The sequence below is a fragment of the Natator depressus genome, chromosome 4 (genome assembly GCF_965152275.1).
Source record: "Natator depressus isolate rNatDep1 chromosome 4, rNatDep2.hap1, whole genome shotgun sequence".
NCBI classification, from domain to species: Eukaryota; Metazoa; Chordata; order Testudines; family Cheloniidae; genus Natator; species Natator depressus.
Genome location: NC_134237.1, coordinates 53,066,278 through 53,090,731, shown reverse-complemented (window position 1 = coordinate 53,090,731; position 24,454 = coordinate 53,066,278). Strand labels below are relative to the sequence as shown.

The window sequence follows — 24,454 nt, the reverse complement described above, 5'->3', positions numbered from 1 at the left end:
TAAATGTTTGCTATTACGTTATAACAGGAACAGATAAGTTAAAACAATTCCAGGAACATTCCACTAGTTTTCATGAAGTTGACACACCTGAATACACTCTCACATTTACACTCATTTTGATCTATACTAATACACAAGTGAATTGATCTGAATACACTCTAGCACAGAGGTGGGCAAACTATGGCCTGCGGGCCACATGCGGCCCACAGGACCCTCCTGTCTGGCCCCTGAGTTCCTGGCCCGGGAGGCTCGCCCCTGGCCCGTCCGCTGCTGTTCCCCCTCTCCCACAGCCTTAGCTCACTGCGCCGCTGGCGCAGTGCTCCGGGCGGCAGGGCTGTGAGCTCTTGCCAAGCAGCGCAGCTGTAGAGCCGCAGCCTGACCCGATGCTCTGTGCTGCATGGTGGCGTGGCTGGCTCCAGCCGGGCAGTGTGGCTGACTGTCCTAGTAAGGGGGCAGGGAGCAGGGTGGGTTGGATAGAGGGCAGGGGAGTTTGGGGTGATGGTCAGGGGGCAAGGGTGTGGATAGGGGTCGGGGCAGTTAGAGGGAGGGGAACAGAGGGGTTGAATGGGGCAGAGGTCCCGTGGGGGGCAGTCAGGAAGGAGAGCGGGGGTTGGATGGGGCGGCGGGGGGCAGTCAGGGAGAAGGGGTGGTTGGATGGGACAGGGGTCCTGGGGAGGCAATCAGGAATGAGAGGAGGGGTTGGATGGGGGTCAGTCAGGGGACAGGGAGGGATGGATGGGGCAGGGGTCCTGGGGGGGCCATCAGGGGACAGGGAACAGGGGTGGGTGGTTGGATGGGTCAGGAGTCCCGGGGGGGGCCGTCGGGGGGCAAGAACGGGGCGGGGGACATCGGGCAAAAACGGTTGTCCGCCCCTGCTCTAGCATGATGTGGTCTGCCAGCATCACAGTAATAACCCAGCTGAAGTTTACGGGGCCACTCCCATGACTGTAGTGACCGGGATTGGGTCCATTTTCAGTTATATTGCATATGTATTCTATTTTAGTTTCTAATTTAAAATGGCCAAATGATTTTCTTTTTGCACTTGTTTTTGTTTAAATTGTTTTTGTCTGAGGCTTTCTGTTTCTGTCTTTGTCAAGTTTCTGTCTTCAGTGAATTTTTATGATTGATTTATAAACCTCTGAAAAAACAGGTGTAGCATTGAAACTGACATATCTTTGGCTATAGTTATGTAAACACAGTAGTGTTACAGTATTAAGAGGGCAAAGGCTCCTGCTGATCCTCGCAGTGTGTTGCACAAAAGGGTGTATGGTCCATAAAATCATAATTAGAATAGGTTTCAGAGTAGCAGCCATGTTAGTCTGTAGTCGCAAAAAGAAAAGGAGTACTTGTGGCACCTTAGAGACTAACCAATTTATCTGAGCATAAGCTTTCGTGAGCTACAGCTCATGCTCAGATAAATTGGTTAGTCTCTAAGGTGCCACAAGTACTCCTTATAATTAGAATAGAGGCCATACTTCCATGAAGGTACTTTGTGCATCTTCCCAGTACTTGTGTGAACAATAAGAGGAATTCATTTGGTTCTGCCCTTTACTTGAAATATTCCATTTTTAATACTTTAATATATTTTATTTTTAATATTTTGTTTTTGCTGCATTGTTGGTATTTGGACAATCAAAATGTTCATATTCAAAATGCACTTGAATGACAATTTGTACTTCGTCAGTAGTGGCTATGTACACCATTTAAGCAAATGAATAATCCACATCATCCCTGAAAACAGAATTCTTTCAGTTTCAAGCCTACATTGTAGATGATTATGTAACTGATTCTGTTTACCTTAGAGCCTTTCATACTTAAAGGGACACTGTCAATTTGAATTTTTTTACATAGATTACTATAACTGAAAGAGGTGAGTGGCAAAACAATACTTTTATGTATTTTTCAATTTGTTTACTGTGAGCATGCGACAGCACTTCATGCACAGTTATTTCATTGTTCCCCTGTGTAATCATTTTCCCCTGTTTCTGTGGATTTTACATAGCAGTATAGGAGAAAAATAAAGAATAGGAAAATGTGATTATAAAAACACAGATATTGTCAGAAGCATATGTAGTATCTTAAGCTACTTTTAACTCATTTTTAAAAATTGTCTGATTTCAAGCTGATGGTGTCCCTTTTAAGGCACCTTAAAACAGTTTACAAAGCAAATCTTTGACACTGTAGTGAATTTGTATAGCTGTATCTTCTGCTCTGTTTCATTATGTAAATTGTGGTATTTTATCCTTCCACAGTCCTTTATCGGTGTATCTTTTATGTAAACTAGAGCTTCGGTAAGGATGATGATCTTTAAAGAAAGAAATCTTGCATGTTGTTGTTTGTACTGTTAATTAGAGTCTCAAACACAGGAATGTATAATGTTATCATGATCCATTTTGAGGAAACTCAATATAATATTCAAGAAATAGACAGTACTACCGTAGCATTGTAGCAAGCAAAGGCTGGGGGAGTTTGACAGCTAGTTAACTTACATTCAGTAGCCAGCTGTTGTAATATGATACAGTTGGGATATTAACTCACTATTAATGACTACTTAGCTAATAAAATGATCTCATGATATTACCTATAATAGTTTTTTGAAAAAATATTATAAACACTACAAAGTGCTGTAGTAAAAAATAAAAATTCTATATACATAAAGAGCAGCTGCTAGCTCTGTGTTGCTTACAATAGTCAGTTACTGGTGGGTGTATGAGATCGTAATACTCATGCAGGTTATAACGTCATCTGAACCACCAGATTATATTACAAGATTTTAATAACATGGAGCCTGCAGTAATGCCTTATATCTGTCTACATTTAGGATATGGTCAGTTTGAGTATTATATTCAGTCTTGTGATTGGGATAAGTATGTGACCAAGAAGCATTGTAAAGGAAAATAACTGACTTTAAAAAAGTTATGATAAATATGTAGCTAGGAGACTTTTTTGGCATCTGTCTGTTAATATAAAGAAATGAAGGTGGTACCACCTGGTTTATTCAAAAAGAAGATTTATGTTTATTGTGCATTGGTGACACATTATATGGAATCACTAAGTCACTCATCTGAAAAACTATTGACAGCTGGAGCCACTTATGATGTTATATCCTCATAAAATTCTACATGGTTTATTTTTGGTTTGTTGTATTAGATTGCTGTCAATGGCTGGCAGAAAGAGAAGAATCTTGGACCAAATCCTGAAGCCTTACTTAGTCCAAAACTCTGACTTCTATAACATGTATTTATCATAAAAGGATGCATTTCTGGGGACATTGAAGTTACACATTTTGGATGCACTTGAACATGAAGAAGTGGTGATGATTTTTAAAAAAAGCTCGTTACATGTAATCCCTCTACGTGATTACCATTCAAAATGTTGAACATGTAATGAAGCAATAAGAGACAACTTTTGCTGAATGAGTGGAAATGGGTGAGATGAATAGGTTAATCTTTAGTTAAATCACAGTGCTTTGCACTGAAGAATATTTACCTGAAAAAATTCATCATGCAGCCATTGGACTTTTACTTTACCTCCACTCCCTTGCTCTCTATGTCCAGACCGTTGTTCTTTGTTTTGCTGTCTACTTGAAAGATCACTTATTTTTTTCTGTGGAACCACTTTCCTGCCTAAAAGTAACTTGTGGTGGAATTCAAAATCTTGGGGAAATTATGCACAGGTTTTCAAGCCTAAAGTGGGAAGAGAAGAGGTAGAACCTCCTTGCTCCCCAGTGTGGAAAATGGCCACAAATGGCATGGGGTTCCCACCCCGAAAGGAGTGAGTCAGTGTCATAATCAAGGCTCTGGCCCTTCTCCCCTCCACACCATGCAGCAATGGCCAGCTGTGGAGGAGAGTGCATTTTGCACCCTTAAGGTGTGTAGTGGCAGCTGTTCTGGAAGCAATGAGTCAGTACTACTCTAACTCAGGCTGTGCCTACTAGAGAATCATACATTTTGTTCCTTCTAGAGCCTGAGTGCATGGCACATATTAGGGGCTCCCAGCATTCTCCATTCCCCCTACATGCTTCTTGTATGCCACCCTCCCATCCTCTTCTATTCCAGGGACTCCCTGCAATCCCCTCACTCCCTAACTCATGCCAGGGGCTCTGTCCCTCTCCCGCCGGTCTCCCCCTTTCATTTTTGTCTGAATTTTGCCAAAATCAATATGGTTCTGGCCGCTAATGCCTAAAACATTTCCTTAAATCTTGTGATTGGTTGGATGTGAGGTTCAAACATTATCACATTAGAGAAATTCCAGGGAGCTGAATGATAGATCCCACTTTGTTCAGCCATCCAGGCCCAATTAAGCTCCTAATGCTAAATATTCAGTTTACAGACTTGCTCCCTCGTCCCGGCGTGAGCGATCTGGCACTCCAGCGAAGAGCGCCAAAACCCGCTCCCTCTCAAAGAGAGACGCCAAGTCACGCTCGCGGACGCCCCCTTCCCGCAGGGGGCGTTCCCGCACCCCGCCCTGCCGGGGGGCCCGTTCCCACAAGCCATCGAGACGGGGCCGGTCCCGATCCCGGAGCCCCCAGTGGAGAGGCAGGTCCCGGAGCCCCCAGAGATGGGGCCGTTCCCGTACTCCACCCAGGTGGGGCAAATCCTAACACAGCTGCTACTCTGAGACTTGCTATAGTTGATATTTAGCCATTCACCTGTGGTAAGAGTGTGAGCTATGTAGTGTCGGGCTTAGTTTAGTTGGGGGAATCACAATAAATGCCTCATGTTTTGTTTATTCAAAGCTGGAGTGAATAATATTCAAAGGAACATGTGCTGGTAGTAAATGTTACCTTCTAGAAGTGTAAAATGTCAAGATAGTGTCCCATTAGTGTTCATAGTGTGCAATTGAATGTAGGCATGTGAAAACACATCACCATTTCTGCTGCAGCCAATTGTACCAATGAAACAGTTAAACCTTAATCTGTTCCAAATGTCTTGTTAAAACCATAATATGTTTTCCTAAAGGGAAGTAAAACACCCCTCTCCCCACCCCATGATAGGATAGATTAAACCCTGTTGAAAAACATGCACCTCCCTGCATCAGTGAGGCATACTGCACTCTGGGGAGAGTTTGTCCCCAGGGATTGGCCAGTGGTGTTTCTACCATTTTTGTCCTTGGGGTTTTCTCCCTCAAAAAATGGGTAGGTTTAGTCATCACTGGAAATTCAGGCTGTGTTGGATTAGTTGTGCTGTGAGAGTTTTGGCTGCATCTGTTAAACAAAAAGACAAGGTGGATGTGTTTATTGGATCAACTTCTGTAGGCTTACACGGAGCTCAAAAGCTTGTCTCTCTCACCCACAGAAATTGGTCCAATAGAAGACTTTACCTCGCCCACCTTGTCTCTTCTGGGACCAACCTGGCTATATCATCATCTGTTAAACAGATGCAGTTATGAAAACCTCAAGCATTCAAAAGTCCTGTGTCCCTTCCCTCCCCGCCCAAATAAAGAGAGTGGCTTAAAACCATGAGGTTTTAAAAAAACACTATTTGTGGGGCTTTTATGATTCTGAGTCTTTTCTCTGCACCCAGGAAAGCTGGAAACATGGGTAAAAAGAAAAAGGGGGAAAAAAAGAAAAGAAAAGCTGAGAGTCTCATGAAATAATGTGACTCCAGCATCTGGGACTTTAAGGAAAAAGCCAGATATCATACAACTTGCAATAAAATATCAAGAGTTGGCAATGCTGCAGATGGAGTGAAAAGCATTCCTCGCAGCCTGCTCCCCAGGACTCCAAAGATGATATGTGTTGGTTCAAAAGTAGGGCTGTCGATTAATCACAGTTAACTCACACGGTTAACTCAAAAAAATTAATCACGATTAATTGCACTGTAAACAATAGAATACCAAATGAAATGTATTAAATATTTTTGGATATTTTTCTACATTTTCAAATATGTTGATTTCAGTTACAGAATACAAAGTACAGTAATCACTTTATATTATTTTTATTACAAATATTTGCACTGTAAAAATGATAAACAAAAGAAATAGTATTTTACAATTCACCTCATATGAGTACTGTAGTGCAATCTCTTCATCGTGAAAGTGCAACTTACAAATGTAGGTTTTTTTGTTACATAACTGCACTCAAAAAACAAAACAATGTAAAACTTTAGAGCTTAAAAGTCCACTCAGTCTTACTTCTTGTTCAGCCAATTGCTAAGACAAACAAGTTTGTTTACATTTATGGGACATAATGCCCACTTCTCATTTACAATGTCAGCTGAAAGTGAGAACAGGTATTTTCATGGCTCTTTTGTAGCCAGCATTGCAAAGTATTTACGTGCTAAATATGCTAAACATTCATATGCCCCTTCATGCTTCACCCATCATTCCAGAGGACATGCTTCCATGCTGACGACATGTAAAAAACAAAAAAAGTGTTAATTAAATTTGTGACTGAACTCCTTGGGGGAGAATTGTATGCCTCCTGTTCTGTTGTACCCGCATTCTGCCACATATTTCATGTTATAGCAATCTTGGATGACGACCCAACACATGTTCATTTTAAGAACACTTTCACTGCAGATTTTACAAAGGTTAAGAAGGTACCAATGTGAGATTTATAAAGATAGCCACAGCACTCGACCCAAGGTTTAAGAATCTGTTTTGCCTTCCAAAATCTGAGAGGGACGAGGTGTGGCGCATGCTTTCAGAAGTCTTAAAAGAGCAATACTGCGATGTGGAAACTACAGAACCAAACCACCAAAAACGAAAATCAACCTTCTGCTGGTGGCATCTGACTCAGACGATGAAAATGAACATGCGTCGGTCCACACTGCTTTGGATCATTATTGAGCAGAACCCATCATCAGCATGGATGCATGTCCTCTGAAATGCGGGTTGAAGCATGAAGGGACATATGAATCTTTAGTGCATCTGGCACATAAATATCTTGTGACATCAGCTACTACAACGGTGCCATGAAAACGCCAGTTCTCACTCTCGGGTGAAATTGTAAACAAGAAGTGGGCAGCGTTATCTCCTGCAAATATAAACAAACTTGTTTGAGCGATTGGCTGAACAAGAGGTAGGGCTGAATGGACCTGTTGGCTCTAAAGTTTTACATTGTTTTATTTTTGAGTGCAGTTAGTTTTTGTACATAATTCTACATTTGTAAGTTCAACTTTCATGATAAAAAGATTGCACTACATTATTTGCATTAGGTGAATTGAAAAATACTATTTCTTTTGTTTTTTACTTTGCAAATATTTGTAATAAAAATAATATAAAATGAGCACGTATACTTCGTATTCTGTGTTGTAATTGAAATCAATATATTTGAAAGTGTAGAAAACATCCAAAAATATTTAAATAAATGGTATTCTATTATTCTTTAGCAGTGCGATTAATCGCAATTAATTTTTTAATCGCTTGACAGTCCTATTCAAAAGGCACAATGCCTCATAGCAACATTTTTCAGGTAATGAACGTCCTACGCTTATCTAGTATGGCTTAATCTCATAATAGCTGTAATTAAGGTCTTAACACTTTATTTAAAATATAACTTTAATATTTAATTCTTGGTTTTTAAATCAGTCTCTGAAGGAAACTGTGATATGCCAGGCACTATGCCAGGAATAAATAAGATCCTTTTTTTTTTAAATGACATCCAAGAAGTGGAGGAAGAGACTTAAGATAAGCCATGGTTTTAATAGTATGTTATTCAAGGTATATTTTATGATAGGATACTAGAGACTCGCACCAAAATAGAACTAATTAAAAGTGAACTAATTTGCATTTGAACTGCATATAATTATGTGTAGGTAGGTATTGTAATTTGAGATGGCTTTTCAAACTACGTGTAAAATATAGAATGAGTTTAGTTTTCCCTTTAATTATGCTTATGTATAATAAAATGAGAAAATATGAGGTATGAATTAACAGACTTGATGTTTGTAGATTATTTTTTATTACTACTGCTTTTTGTAAATGAAAAGAGAATTACTAATGCAAAATATTCACATTTGTTAAAGGTAATAGTCTATAAAAGGGTACTTGTCTGTTTTGCAAGATTTCGTCAGTGACATTGCAATTCAACAATGTCTTCTAAAATGGATGTAGATGACCAATATTATGTTGTCAGCATGATATTGGTATCTGGTGGCATTGTGTGATGGATTAATCATAGTGGTTAGGGCATTGTCTGAATAAAATGACTGAGTATCCTTCAGTGAGCTGACAGTCTGTAAAGGAGATTGTAGCAAACTAGCAGTTCACTCCCCTTCTAGATTAATTAAACCACTTCATCAGATCCTCTGATAGGATTTCTCCCTTGCCATATAGTTTGGGTCAAAAAGGGTGTAAAATACTCAGGATACCAACTCAAAGTGTGGATGGGTTAACACAAGGATATAAGGTACTAAAGACCACCAGTTTGTTAAAGAGTGAAATGTGTCTTTGATACATTGAATGCTGTTCACAGAAGATTAGGTAGAGATTTTTACAGTTTGTATGGCAACTTCCACCTTCTCTATATGTGTGTATATATATATATCTTCTTACTATATGTTCCATTCTATGCATCCGATGAAGTGGGCTGTAGCCCATGAAAGCTTATGCTCTAATAAATTTGTTAGTCTCTAAGGTACCACAAGTACTCCTGTTCTTTTTGCGGATATAGACTAACACGGCTGCTACTCTGAAATAATTTACATGCTTTCTTATAGTACAAACAAATGATTGCATGACATTTTAAAAATCAGAACAATCTGTTTTGCTCTTTATTATTTTAGTGTGGTGTTTAGATGTTGCTTGTAATTATTAGAATTGGGAGCACTGGCTGCTGGGAGTCTGAAAGGACAGGAAACAAGAAGGAGGGGTGAGGAGTTGAGAGGCTGGGAGAAAGCTACAGAGGGTGTAGCAGCAGCTTGATAAAGAGGTTTCCACTTTGAAAATAAAATCCTGTTGAAGCTTGTTAGAACCTTGCCTGGTTGATACAACATTTAGGCATATTCGTTTTTGAATGGATGGATTCAGTCCAGTTTTTACGGGATTTTTTTTAAAGCAAATTTTGTGCTTGTGAAAGGGGCCAGCCTGACAACCCCGTAGACTGAACTTTTCTATTTATAGACACAGTATGATGAGCAGCAGCAATTTCATCACTACAAGGTGTCCTATCCCTCTTTTTGGAAGTTCACTTCTGGGGGAATGGTTTGGAAAGGATTGTGATCTCTGGGTCAGATTTGCAAAGGTGCCTAAAGATGCAGATAGACACCTGTTAGGATTTTCAGGAGCAGCTAAGTGATTTAGATGCCTACTTCTCATTGACTTTCATGGTAGTTAGGCACTTAACCTGCATATGCAATTTTGTTAATCCCATCAGGTGCCAGAATAGTATCATAATTCAGTCTCCAAAACAGCATTTTAAAAATATTTCCTGACTCTGCATGCCTCACTTTTCAGCTACCATCAGGATTTACCCTTCTTAGAAAGGATTGCTTCCTTCCAACATGATAAAGTAGAACAAGACCAACCGGTTGTATGGGATCTGTGTTGATACAATGAACCACTGATCAGTTTCCAGAGTAGTTACATTAGGGTACAAATAGTATCACTTTGGATGCCAACACCTTCTGTAAGCCTGATTCTGATCTTATTTAAACTGGCGTAAATCATATACAACTCTAGTGAAGTCTATGGAGTTACCCTGGTGTGAAATCACAATCAAGCACAAAGAAATAAAAACATAAATAAAAGAACTCTCATCAAACAAGCTGGTTATGTAATTAAACCAAGATAATACTTGTGGGCACCTTCCAACACTCATAAAAGAACTTGGTCTCTATCAGACATGCATAATGTGTCTCTTAATTACAATTTTTGTCATTTGTAAATAAATTGATCATTCTTTTTATGTACCAGATAGAGAATCTCATCTGAATTACAAAAGTCATGCAGTAATGGTGGTCCTGAAGCTCTGTCTTTGCCTTCAGTTTTCCAACAGGGCATGTGAGGGCCGGGCATAAGTCATCTTATTATTATGGTAACTAAGATGGCATAGGGTAATGCCAGAAAAAGTATGTGTCTACCCATACAGCCTTCCCTTCTCTCTAGACTCTTTTCCTGCCTCCCTTTCTCCTCCTCCTCCTCTCCATATAGTTGTATACAAACAGTAACTGCGTATTCTCGGATCATCCACTATGCTTAATCTTGAAGCTTTGAAGGCCAAGCATACTCCTTTGCGGGGGCAATGTTGTTTCATGCCGGCTTCTAGGGTGTTAGAGTGATGCAAATTGCATTAATATCTCCAAGGAGACTGAGAATAGAACTTTTACAATGCTACAGCCCTCACTTTCCTAAAAAATGCTTGAATTATCCTGAACCTTGGTTTCCTGGGTTTATAGTTCATCCCATACACCAACTGAACTGTCAGCCTGTGCTGCTTTTTAAAACAAACCTCACTGACGGGAAGTTTTTGTTGTATAATTATTTGTTACCTCTTCAGTACTGATTGATGTATACTTCTTTTCCTATACAAATCCAAATATCAAGGCCATGAATCTTAGTAAGTAGGGCCCAGCAGTACAATTGACATTTTTAAATACATAAAGTTGAGTTAGAAACAAAAAAAGGTAAGTTGCTCATATTGATTATACTGGTACGAACTATTACTGATTGCCAGTTAGGCTAATAAATTATACCTTTTCTATATAATAGGCCTGATTCTTGGTGATCTTCCACCATTTTTACAGTCTTCCAAGGGAATTCTCAGCTGGGGAGATCTGCTGACTTTCTAGACCCTTTATTGCTTCTAGAGCAGCACAAATGGACAACAGCAAAGAAGAGAATTTGGTCAGTGTATGTGTTTTATTAAGGGCTAGATTGTTGTTGGTCCATATATGTGGACACCCAGGGCAGGAAGACGATACATGGAGCCTTGTGGGGGTAGGATTTCCCCAAAGTGAATGATATGGCAATGGGAGGAGAGGAGGAATATTTGTCCTCCATAATATGGGAACAATCAGTGTTTCCCCCCCCCCCCATAGTATGTGATCATCCCAGATCCACTGGAAGCTAGGGTTCTGAGGTTCTGACCTGACTTATCTCTGAGGGGGCATGAGTATGTGGCATCTCCCACTGGCTGCTGCCTCCAAAGATGGGTTATCTATCCCCAATCATCCCCATAAGCTGATACTGAAAAGGTATACAGCTTGATGTTTCCACATCACAGAGTTGCTCTGGAAATTATACAGCCTCCAGCTGCTGTATTACCTTTTCATTGGATTCTCTGGGAGATGTTGGGGTAGGAGGAAAGAGGAATGATGTGCATAGTGCACCATTCCTCAGTCCGGGATCTTCCAAATTCATGGATCCCCAGAAGGTAAGGGACATGAGATACTTCTGATCCCTGCTTCCATATGGAGGGGTCCCACTTTGTGCAGATCTAGGGTTTGGGGAGTAGGCTCAAGTCCAGTGAATTGTCAGATCTACAAGTTTTCCATGTTTCCCATTGGTATTTTGTAGGGGGGAAGATAAGCAAAAAAATGATCACAGTTAACTGAATGCTAGCCAAACGTTTCTGGACCCAAGTTGGATAAAAAGCAACCAGTCTTAGATGGAATAGCTTACATGCTTGAACCTCCACAGATTTTTCAGCTGGTAGGATGTTGTTGGGCAATGTGTGTTTTTAAATGCATTTGAGCTTAGTCCTGTTGAAATGTAAAACTGAACACTCAGAGGCATCATATGTATTTTTTTTAAGTACCTGGAGGAAATGGGGCTTATAAGCCTACCATATAAATAGATTAAGGATGCATAAATCTTACATTATCATCAGTGACAGATGTAATCTGGAGCCTATATTATTCATGTGATGTAATTTTTAAAGAACATATTTGTTGAGAGAACATGTTAGAATGGAAATTGCTTCTACAGAATTTTGTCATGTACAGGTATATTGCAATGTTGAGTTATGTTTATTTTGTATTTGTAACAGTCACAATTAAGAACAATGAGTCAGAAAGGTGTTCCTTACTTAGTCTAATCATGGTTACTGTTATATAATGTCTGTTAATAATAGACTGAAAAGCCCATTTTGGATTAGAGACCCATAATGTGGGGGACACTAAGCACATATGGGACTGATTCCTCACTGCCTTAATTCTGGATTAATCAGGCACCTACGTGGGCAGTTCATGGGTTAAGTAGTAACCATGTTAAGCTTGTGGAGCCTAACACGTAAGTGAGGAGAAAGAAACCTCTGCAAAACCGTCACAAAAATGGGCAGTATCAACAAATTACTATGGTATTTATGAAAGTTAGTTATGTTTCTCACAAATACGAGTCCTGATTCATTGTTTTTTCTCCATTGTTTAATCAGATGTCATCACCATAGCAGTAAACAAGTGTAAACGGTGGATTCTCTGTAACTTGAAGTCTTTAAATCACGATTTGAGGGCTTAAGTAAGTCAGCCAAAGGTTATGGGTCTATTATAAGAGTGGGTGGATGAGGTTCTGTGACCTGCAATGTGCAGGAGGTCATGATGATCCCTACTGGCCTTAAAATCTATGAATCTAAAGCTTTTCGGGGACTGTTATTTATTTACTGTAAACGTGTACAGTGCTCCGCACAGTGGTGACCCAGTGTGATTGAGGCCTAGAAGTTGTACGGCAATAGAAATGTTCAGTAATAATAACTGCTTTAGAAATGGAATTGAAACAAAGATTTCAGTGTTCAGTTACACTTATGAAAGCAGAAAGCATAACCAAAGCTGCTTGGTTTATGTGATTTATAAACTTGAAACTTTGTGTTGTAGAACTGTTTTTTCTTATCTGATGCAAAATCTTTTTCGGTAGACAGAAAGCCCTTTCTCCCTTTAACATTAGTGTTGGTTTCAGTTGCCATCCTGCGCTTAAATCTCACCTCAAGCTTCCTGTCTACTTTCACCACTAATCAAATCATTAGTGCTAAAAGGATTAGTACAGCCTGTAAACAAAGGTCCTGTTTTTTCCAGTAACTTGCAATTCGTACAGTCATTTACACGTGTGTTCTGTGGGTATAAAGCAACCAAATCAGAATTCTTCATCTATTCACACAGTGATAGCATTTTACACCCACTTTGCACAAGTGTAAATGTTTGCACAAGGTGCAACGTAGTTGAGACCCAAAGCCGAGGTTCTAGGTCCTCATCCTTTATAGTTTTGGTTGCGACTACTGATGGGTATGAAATGCCTCAAGGGCATCTCCCTGCACCACCACCACCAACTGCTGCCTCTATTTTTGATTTCTTTTTTCTTATTTAGTTTTCCTTTAACTTTGTGTCCAGAGACTTATTACTATGTTATATATTTTTGTATTTTTTTTACTTTAAAAATTTGAACTTGTACAGTTTTACTTTTTCAGGGGCTTCTCTAGTTTCTGAGAATGTTTACTTTTCCATGCAGTAGTCCTGTGGAATTGTGTATATATATCTTTGGGTTGAATTGAATTTTTCTTTCTCTCTAGCATTTGCTCATACTATAGGTTAGAGCTGCAAAATGCTAAACTTGTCTCTTCATATTTCAAGAATGAATAGCGTCTCAGAGCATTTTGCAGCGTGTATACAAATCTTCAAAGGCCAAATTATATGCTGCTTGACACAGAAATCTGGTCACAATTTTTGACAGCTAGTGATTTCCCTTATTCACAGATATGTCTTCCTCTAAATTGTCTCACGCTTCCACTATTTTGTGAAACAAAACTCTTGCAGTTTTGTGTCTTCCCAAGTGATAGCATCTCTTGAGAATGCATCTGCCTCCACATTCCTGGAATGAGCATTGCCTGGAAAAGTTGACTGTTGTCCACAGCCCACATCAGAATCCAAATAGTTGGATCAGACATCAATATTACAACTCTAATGATATATCTACACTTCAAAAAAAAAAAACAAAAAACAACAAAAAAACCTAAACAAACTCATGGCAGAGTCTTAGAACAGGGATCCACCAACTCAGGCTTGCTGGGCTCATGCTACGGGACTTAAAACAGCAGTAGAGATGTTCTGCTCAGGCTCTAAAACTTAGCAAAAGGAGTGGAGCTCAGAGCCCAGACTCCAGCCCAAGAAGGAATGTCTATTGGTATTTTTAGCACCAGAATTGGAGCCAGAGTCAGCTGACCTGGGCTCTGAGACTTGCTGCCAGTGTGTGGTGTGTTTTGTGGTGTGATGGTTTTTTTTTTTTTTTTTTTTTTTTTTTTTTTGCTGCAGTGTAGCCATACCCTTAGTTTCTTTAACTAAATCTCTTTGTTTATTCTATTGCTTTCCTCAAAAATGTGTAAGTGTGCATTTTTCCAGGCTGGCTCTCATAGTTTCCCATTGCTCTCAGTGAGAGTTGGATTGAGTCATAGATCCTTTTACATTTTTCTTTGATTTACAGGAGGCTTCCAAGAACTCTGAATTTGATTAATATTTGGTTTATCCCTGGCTTCCACCTCATTAATTAAAAAAAAAAAAGTTAAATAAAACATGCCTAACACAATTTCTGAAGCACCTACTGTAGCACTCCCCTCACTCAATATATTGCTATTAATCTTATTTTTTACAGTCCATTAGCTGGTTTTCAATCCAAGTGACGGTGCTCCTGTCTAGGCCAAATGGAATAATTTTCCAAACAATACACTATACTGAATGCTTTCTGTATGTAGATATATCACACCAACTGCATTCTCTTGATCCATTAATTTTGAATTTTGACCCAAAAAAGAGAGATCTAATTTATCTGTCACATTTTTTAATAAAGATCTGTATCAAGTTCACTTTATTCTAATGTTCTATCACCTACAGTAAATCTAGTGGGTTTCATTTTTTTTTCTAGTGTTGTCATAAAAGATGTCAAATTGACTACCACATTTGCTATATTTAAAAAAAAAAAAGTCCAAGATGTCAAAATAGTTGTCTTCCACTAAAAGTACCTCTTAAGACTTAATGAAAGTTTCTGTCTTGTTCCTCTTCAGATTAAGAATTTACTGGACGTCGGCAGGAGCTGTCTAAAGCCTTACATTCAAAAGCAGATTGTATAGACTCGGCCTTACTCTACTAACCTTTCTCCCACAAAGAATCCTCACTCAGGCATGTAGTTCCATGCAAGTCAGTGGCACTGTTATGTGGAAAAAAGCTCATCTTGTGTAGGAATGCAGGACCAGGCCAAACGTTTAAGGATAAATATGAATCTGTCTGCAAAAGAAGTGACAGTTTGACTATCAGCCTGACAGGCCAAATCTCATAATATAAATCCAGAAAATGAAGCAGCAAAGAGAGCTCCTGTGTTTTGAATCAGCTGTTAACGGATATAAAAGCATTGTACAAGGTTATCTCGTAAAATAGTGAATATGTGGAATTAAAAGTTGTCGTTTTGGGGAAAACTAGCAGAAAATGAGGCATGTTCCAGTCCTTGGGATCTCCTTGGATAAAGAAGTAACTGGAATATATGGAAAATTTAACTTATGCACTTCTGAAGCTCAGTGAAAGAGAGGAGTGGCTCTGTGAAACACCAGGATCATAGTAACAAGGAAATGTATAAGAGAGCAGTACTCTAATGATTATATATTATCAGATGTTGAGGATAAAGAATGGATGATAAGAACTTCAAGAAAAGAGGAGATAAAATGTGAGGGAGATAATAGCCATACTTTTCTGAATATGAATCTCGTTATTAAGCTGAAAGAGGATGTCTGTATCCTTACAAGGAGGCAGCTGGTAAAAAAGAACATGACTCCAGTAACTTCAGTTTTGTGCCCTACAATGGTCTAAATCACTTACTATTACATGAGTTATATGTTATGGAATATAGTGTTAGAATATAAGGTTTCAAGTGATCTCAGAGAAATCCTTTACAAAAGGAGGTTAAATGGAGATTTCTATTGCAAGATCATGTATTGTGTTGCTGCTAAATTCTGCTCACTTGAACAGTTTACTGGTTTTAATAGAATTCCAAGTTTCAATCTATTCAGCTGATTAACAAGTTGTGATTAAATAGCATTAGTTAGGGGTAGAAGTTGGAAGGAAACGGATCAACTGACAGTTTACAAATTAGTTGGCACATAAATATTGGCTATATTCACATAGAAGAGAAATCTGACTACTCCATTTTCTTTTCTTTTTTTTCTAGTATGATCTTTTTAAGTGATTTTTGCCCATTCTAGTTCATTGAACTGAAGCAGAATGACTAAGAACAGTAACTAAAGGATGGCCATATACATTTGCCTAGAGAGTGTTAGGCTTTGTTTCTTTTGTAGCTGTAGGCTGCATCAATGTGCCAGATATGTTGGCTGTGAACATATTAACAGAAGGACTTCCCAAATGTTGCAAATCCTAACATTTTGTCATCTTTGTCCCTTACAGAGTTCTGAAGTCTGTGACGTTATTCTGGAGTGAGGCTGTGTTGTGGAATTCAGAAATAAAACGGATGTTTCAGTAGTTCTCAGTAAGTAAAACACAACACAACATATTTAACATTCATTTTGTGTGACTATATCAATATTTAAAAAATCCTTGAAACATTGCTAAATATTTAGAGTGAATGTATCCTGTTGTCTGATAAAGAAACATACAGCTAAACCTCCCCTGCCTTTATTCTGTTGACTGAAAAGGGTATCTCAAAAGGCTGCAGTTGCTTTTTCTAAAATTAGATGAAAAGTCATATGTAGTATAGCTCCTCTGACAGTAAATATGGGTTTGATGTTTTGGTTCATTAAATATAATATACAGTATGGGTCTAGAGTTGGTGCACGGTCATTCCAATTTCCCCTCTCCCCCTATCATCTGTGCTTAATCACGACCATTTTTCATGTAGTATGTTTTTTCCTTTACACTTTTGTCTTCTGCCCTGTACTGCTAATTTATTTAGTGAATAGATGTTAAGGACAATAACTAAATATACATGAGTTATTTCATGCAAATCTAAATAAGAATTTGAATGTAAAGATTTTTCATTTGGATCTGATATGGACAGCATTTTTTATTGTAAATGCTAAAATATAAACCTTCCTTCTGTAGAAATGGCTTACAGGGTTGCTGTCAATCAGCTATGATTGTGTTTGAAATTATTTGTTTTGGAGTTTGCCTGATATCACAACCAAGTTTCAAAGCCCCTTATATCAATTTGCTGTGTTAATTTAGCTCTAATGGACCCTGAGTTCTGCAAGAAAGTTGACTGTACCTAACTGGATCGATGCATTAGGATTATTTCTTATTTTTTGTGAGTACCAAACAATTTTTTCCACAGCACTAACCATTTTAAGATGGGTACTGAAACTCAGGTGATGGAATGGAATTCGTTCACAAGCCTTTTATCTGGGGGTGTATCGACTCAAAATTTTAAATCTATCTTGTGTCACAAGTGTAATGAGTATTGTGATCTCTGGTGGACGTCTGTCTGTATTTTCCACTGAGTGCATCCGATGAAGTGAGCTGTAGCTCATGAAAGCTTATGCTCAAATAAATTTGTTAAGGTGCCACAAGGCCTCCTTTTCTTTTTGCAGATACAGACTAACACAGCTGCTACTCTGAAACCTGTCTATAACATGCATCCCACAAAGCATCTGGCACAATTGGGCATGAGTGATAGTCACTTCTCAGGAAAAGCACAGAACTGGTTTGGTGGGAGTGTAGAAAGTTGGGATGGTGGTATATTAGCAAATCTATGGGAGGAAACTTGAATAGCATTTGACTGCTCAGTTCCTGGCACTATCTACGATTTAATATTAGCAATCTTGTTACTATTGTTCCCTGGTTTTTACAAGCACCAAATTCCCTTCCACCCACTCCAAGAAAACAGATTATTTTTTGCTATAGCTGTCTCAGATGACTCTCAATGTTCAGTTGCAGTTGAGATGTCAATAATTTAAAACTGATTCTTTAAGGTTTCTGTCCTTTTATGGTTATTTTTCTGAAGATCTGTTTAATTCTGGCTCTTCAGGATTGGAATTAAACTGTGTATCATGCACCATGTGTGAAGGAATCAGTCAAAAAGGACTCTTAGGCTACTTATTTTAACAGTAGGAGCTAGAGGATTAATGTAACTCTCTGAATTACTTGACTTTTCCAATTGTATATTTATCGGCTATAACTATAGCCATGGTAGTTCTGTGTTACTAGCTCCTCATACTTCTAGCACAAAACTCCTTTGATGCCAGGACTTTGATAATGATGCTGGGCCCCCTTCTCTCCTGGTCATAATTTCCTATTCCCCTCATCAGAGAAACTTGATTTTCCCCATCTCTTTATGTCCTGCATCATGGAGGTGTGCCCAGTCCTTCCCCATGCATTGGCATTGGGTGTGTCCAGCTCCTGCCTACTCCTGTATCTTTGCGCAAAAGAGAGAGAAACCTCCTCTGGCCCTGAATAATTACTTAAAAAAAAAAGTTAAGAACGCTAGTTTACATGGGAATTGAACCTGCCAACACAGTGCTCTGTATATGCTCATCCCTCCCCTCGCACTCTAGCCTCTATCTCCCTAGGGAATGCTAATAATCTTGTCCCAGCAAAGGTGCTGTGACAGCGCCAGTAGTTCCCCGCTAGCAGCAAGGAGTGCTATTCACACAGAACTACAGGGACTGCATTCACTTGAGATACACATACCTCGTGATGAGAAGGGAATTTTCCTCTTCAGGCTGTTGCCTTCACAGAGTTGCTCTGTGCAAGCTACTAGCCTGATCTTGTGGCCACAAAACCTTCTTTGAACTGTACTGCCAGGTGACATGAGTCCAACCCTTCTATCTAGTGAGGGTATTCGTCCCTCGTGTGACAGTTTGGGGATGCGCCCATCAAAATGCGAATCACATTTCATTTTGTGAACCCCATTTGTGATTGTAACCTTTGTTGTAGAGTAAAGCATCCATTTTGTAGTGAAGACTTGGCACCTAGTGGACAGACTATGTCTAAGAAGCTGTCAGAGCAATCTAGGGCTACCAACATTGAATGTCTCTTTGTTACTGAAACAACGGGCCATTAAATGACACTCTACGCAGAAACTGCCTTGGGGGCTGGAGCTAAATCCTTACCCCCAGCTTGCAGCATATGGGGGGAAAGGGTACAGGGACTCAGTTTTAAAAGGAGTGGTTCACTAAGCAATTGGAGGCTAACCAATACCAGAAGCAAGAAGATCAGCCAAGCAGTCAGGACAAGCTTATGAGTCAAAGAACTAGGAGCAAGCTCAGAACTCTCAGGAATAATGATTAATACCCAACAGGAGGGCTTGTGTTCGGGAGCTTGTTGCTGTCCATAGACCGGTAACTCTCTCTTTTTTGTTTTGTTTTGTTTTAAAAGTAAAGTGTTTGCAGCTAAGAAATTCCTTTAAGCATCTGTACCCTTGCTTTTCTGCCAGTGGTCCTTGCATGGTGTAACTGGGAAAACGAGTGCTCCCATAACTAGGTGGACTCTTGTGTGGCGAGCGTGTCAAAGCAACTGAGGACTTAGGAGGGCTGAGTCGCTGGTTCCAGGATCTAAGTGGCTGGACTGCGAGGTCACATTGCTTGAGGAGGGTGTCTGGCCTGGGATCTGCACATAGAAGTTCATTTGAGGGACCCAGAGAGTAACTAGTCACTTTCCCAACCTACGGGCTTAGAAGCAGTTGGGAATCAGCAGTTAGATCTAACCGCAATAGACTGTTGTCCATCCACAAAGTGGTACTGGACCAGATTGTGAAATCTCGCTGCTAACTTACCCAGGGTTCCTCCCTGTCTGCCAGCCTTACTGTCTCCCTTTTGCATGGAATAATTTGGTCTTTTCTGCAAGTAGCTGCCAAAAGCTATTTATAATAGTAGGATAGTACAAGGATACATATTTTAAAGACATCTTTGTTTTTTTTCTTTGTCTGATTTTTGTGGCACATTTTATGGCCTGACCTCTTATGGCAGACCCAGATAAAGAGACATGATTCAAGAGACATGATTCAATATATAGTGCTCAACTTTAAAAAAGGGAAGAAGGAGAACCCAGAGAACTACAGACCAGTCAGTCTCACCTCAGTCCCTGGAAAAATCATGGAGCAGGTCCTCAAGGAAACCATTTTGAAGCACTTGGAGGAGAGGAAGGTGATCAGGAACAGTCAGCATGGATTCAGCAAGGGCAAGTCATGCCTGACCAAACTGATTGCCTTCTGTGATGAGATAACTGGCTCTGTGGATATGGGGAAAGCAGTGGACATGATATACCTTGACTTTAGCAAAGTTTTTGATATGGTCTCCCACAGTATTCTTGCCAGCAGGTTGAAAAAGTATGGATTGGATGAATGGACTATAAGGTGGATAGAAAGCTGGCTAGATCGTCAGGCTCAGTGGGTAGTGATCAATGGCTCCATGTCTAGTTGGCAGCTGGTATGAAGCGGAGTACCCCAGGGGTCGGTTCTGGGGACGGTTTTGTTCAAGATCTTTATTAATGATCTGGCTGATGGGATGGATTGCACCCTCAGCAAGTTTTCAGATGACACTAAGCTGGGGGGAGAGGTAGGGATAGGGTTCAGAGGGACCTAGACAAATTGGAGGATTGGGCCAAAAGAGATCTGATGAGGTTCAACAAAGACAAGTGCACATAGGACGGAAGAATCCCATGCACCGCTCCAGGCTGGGGACTGACTGGCTAAGCAGCAGTTCTGCAGAAAAGGACCTGGGGATTACAGTGGATGAGAAGTAGGATATGAGTCAGCAGTGTGCCCTTGTTGCCAAGAAGGCTAACGGAATATTGGGCTGCATTAGTAGGAGCACTGCCAGTAGATCGAGGGAAGTGATTATTCCCCTCTATTTGGCAATGGTGAGGCCACATTTGGAGTATTGTGTCCAGTTTTGGGCCCCCCTCTACAGAAAGGATGTGGACAAATTGGAAAGACTTCAGCGGTGGGCAATGGAAATGATCAGGGGCCTGGTGCACATGACTTAAAAGGAGAGGCTCAGGGAACTGGGCTTGTTTAGTCTGCAGAAGAGAAGAGTGACGGGGGATATGATAGAAGCCTTCAACTACCTGAAGAGGGATTCCAAAGAGGATGGAGCTCAGCTGTTCTCAGTGGTGGCGGATGACAGAACAAGGAGCAATGGTCTCAAGTTGCAGTGCGGGAGGTCTAGGTTGGATATTAGGAAACACTATTTCACTAGGAGGGTGTGGAAGCACTGGAATGGGTTCCCTAGGGAGGTGGTGGAATCTCCATCCTTAGAAGTTTTTAAGTCCTGGCTTGACAAAGCCCTGGCTGGGATGATTTAGTTGGTGTTGGTCCTGCTTTGAGCAGGGGGTTGGACTAGATGACCTCCTGAGGTCTCTTCTAACCCTAATCTTCTATGATTCTAAGTGCTCCACTCTCCCTGTGAAAATGTTGATTACCACTGGCCATAACAAATGTCATGAATGCTTACAAGAAAGGTACTTGGTGACAATATTTACTACTTGTAAGGGCAATCTGCTAGGAATAGGTTGCATCTGCTTGTTAGATAGAACCTGCTCTCCACTCCCTGAAGGAAAATTTCCATAGATTGATAGATTTTAAGGCCAGAAGATACCATTATAATCATTTAGTCTAGCCTCCTATTTAACACAGGGCAAAACTTCTCCCCCCGTAAGCTCTGCATTAGTTCCTTTGCTTCTAGTTAAACCAGAGCTTTTTAGAGAGAGAGACAGCCTTGATTTAGAGACTTCAACTGATGGAGATTGCCCTACATCCCTAGGTAAGTTGTTCCAGTGGTTAATTACACTCTGTTAAACATTTGCACCATATCTGTGGTCTCAATTTATCTAGCTTCAGCTGCCAATGAGATTGAAGAATTCATTCTTTTTCTGCTAGGTTAGTACTACCTTCCATCAGGGAGCTGTTTCCCAAATCGATACTTGTAGCCTGTGACCACCTTCGATAAACTAAACAGATTGAGTTTGTGAAGTTTCACACTATGGGGCATGTTTTCCAGACTTTGAATCTTGCTTGTAGCTCTAGCAAGTTCTTCCCAATTTTTCAACATTCCTTTTGAAGTATAGAATAAAATTTAGCAAAGGAATACTAAATGTTTTCCTGTTTTTTCAAGGGGAGAAGGAAATAAGAACGGAAGTTTTACTGGTACACATGCAGCAAAAATAGCTCTGCTAAGCACAATTATCAAGAATAATTTCCAACTGGACATATTTGCATGCTCATCTGAAAGGAGTATACATACAAACAAATGTGATTAGAGGTAGAAGATACCTTGAAATATCCTGAAGCATGCTTGGATATGAAAAAGTGAATTTCTTGTGTTACAAATAAATTATTATAAATAAGAAGTATTTCTTGTAGATATAATTCAGAGTTGAACAATGATAAGCAATTCATCTGACATTTAGCTAGATATCCAGTAAAACATTGGGACAAGATGACTACACACTGAAGAGGGGACACTCTGCAAACTGCCATCACATGCAAACTCTAATAAGGCCATATACAGTGGGAAATGTAATATATGTCACACTTACTATTAAATATTGTGGCTGATATCCCTGCCCATAGACTTCAATAGGGTCAGGATTTCATCATGCATGATATCCATTAAGATTACCACCAGCAGGTGGTATTAATTCAAGAGTAGCAGGAATTTGTGAGAAAATGTTTGAGTATTAGTGCAAACTTTCAGTGCTCTAGAGCTGAAAGTGAAAGAGACAATAGTTGTTATGTTTATGACTGTCATAGTTTGGTTGGAATAATGCAAGTGTGGGGAACAAGACCTACTAATGTTTGCTGGCCTTACCTATCATAGTTGGGAATTCACCAAGGACAAAAATAATGATGATTCTCGATAGTACTGACAAGTGTGGGCATAATCCTGAGGTGTTGAACACTGGCAGTTGCCTTTTGACTTTTATTGAGTGCCCAGAACTATCAGTAGTCTCAAGTCGCATGATAAATTTGGGAGAGGTGGGAATCGGTTTGGGTATACCGGTGACTGCCAGAATGTGTCAGAAAAGGAAGGTGCTTTGGGGAGTGTCAGCTCTTCTATCACATACATTTGTATTTGTTCCTGTCATTTTAGAGTAATAATATCACCTAGCACTTATGTAGCACTTTTCAGTCAATAGACCTCAAAGTGCTTTACAAGGAAGGCCAGTATCATTAATCCCATTTTACAGAAAGGGAAACTGAGGCCCAAAGCAGTGACGTGACTGCTCAAAGTCATCGAGCAGACCAAAGGCAGAGCTGGGAATTGAACCTAGATCTCCTGATGTCACACTCTAGTCTCTGTTCTCTAAACCACACTGCCTCCTGAGTAGGCTGATGTTTCTGGTGGGAGTGGGTATTATTCCCAGCTAGAAGAGCAGTCTACTCTTGTGAAAAGGCTATATTTAGTACGTTCTGTGAATCTTGCAATATTTATGTTCAGTATTTTGATTATTGGTATTCACGGTGTTGTATAAATAATTCTCTGGTCTCCCTTGTTTCCAGAATAGGTGTGGTATTGATTTAATGATGTGTGTCAAAAGGATATGGTGCAGTGTGAGAGAGAACCTGCTGGTGTTAAAAGAAGAAAATTGTTATGCTTCAGCAATGTGAGAAAACTAAGTTATGTACTGTTACATTCATTTCAAATATCTTCGGGCGCTCTTCATGAGGGATCTAAATGGAGATTATAATGACAATTTATATATGTTTATTCTCAGCATTGCCTTCCCTGCCAAAAAAAGAAGATAAAATTTTTAATTAAATTCTTTATCTTTGATTGAAAATTTAACTTTCAAAGGAAGATTAACACAGCATCATCAGTAACCATGGGATGATTTCATCACTGCTAATTTGAACCTGAAATGCATCAGCATATAGAATTCAGTCAGCTTTGTGAATTAAGAGCTTCTGATGTCTGTATTAGAAATATCCTGCAGATATAATTTATGTATCAAAGCTTCTATTCTACTTTTGTTACAGCATATGGTGGTTAGCTGTGATGGTGCTTTATATTTTAGAGTGACAGTGGCTCATTGATATTCCCAACCATTTTCCACTGCTGAGGTAGAAATTCAGAATTAGTCTTTGCCAGTAAGTGTGAAAAGAGAGAAAAACCTTTACACGTTTTGAACTCATGTTTTTTATGCCAAATACTTTAAAAAAAATTGTTTTAAAATATGCTCTAGAAAAGAGTAGCTGTCACTTGACAGTATAGACACTGAGCATGTGTTCTGTACATAGCTGTCCAATAAATACTCCAAGGAATTTTTTATATTGATGCACAAGGATTTATATTCATAACTCTCATTAATGGAAATAAAGCAGGCTAATGCTTGGCACGGTTTGCCATTCTTCCTGTCACTTCCGTATGGTTAGCGTAATAAAGCTTTGTTTAAAAATTGGATTGACAATACGAAGCGAAGAATTAAAAAAAAAACCAGCAACTTTTCTTGGAAGCTTAAAATTTGCATTGTTGAACTTCAGCCTTTTCAATGGCAGTATCTATTCCAGGGACATCCTGGAGCTTTCAATGCTTTATTCTGATTACCTATTTCACGTCATGAATATAATTTACTGACAAAGTGAAACATCATCC

The 24,454-nt window shown here is 39.6% G+C and overlaps 1 protein-coding gene across 6 annotated transcripts in view; it reads left to right on the top strand.

The window, feature by feature from the left end:
* The window catches only part of INPP4B (inositol polyphosphate-4-phosphatase type II B), a 476,198-nt gene that overhangs the window by 167,811 nt on the left and 283,933 nt on the right, over positions 1-24,454 (top strand). For 3 of the 6 annotated variants that reach the window (XM_074950913.1, XM_074950912.1, XM_074950908.1), the window contains one exon: positions 16,314-16,395. The gene's annotated coding sequence lies outside the window, so the exon portion shown is untranslated. Of the gene's footprint in view, positions 1-1,815; positions 1,871-14,926; positions 15,042-16,313; positions 16,396-24,454 lie in introns of those variants that run through there. The other 3 variants (XM_074950910.1, XM_074950909.1, XM_074950911.1) reach the window with 2 other exon arrangements.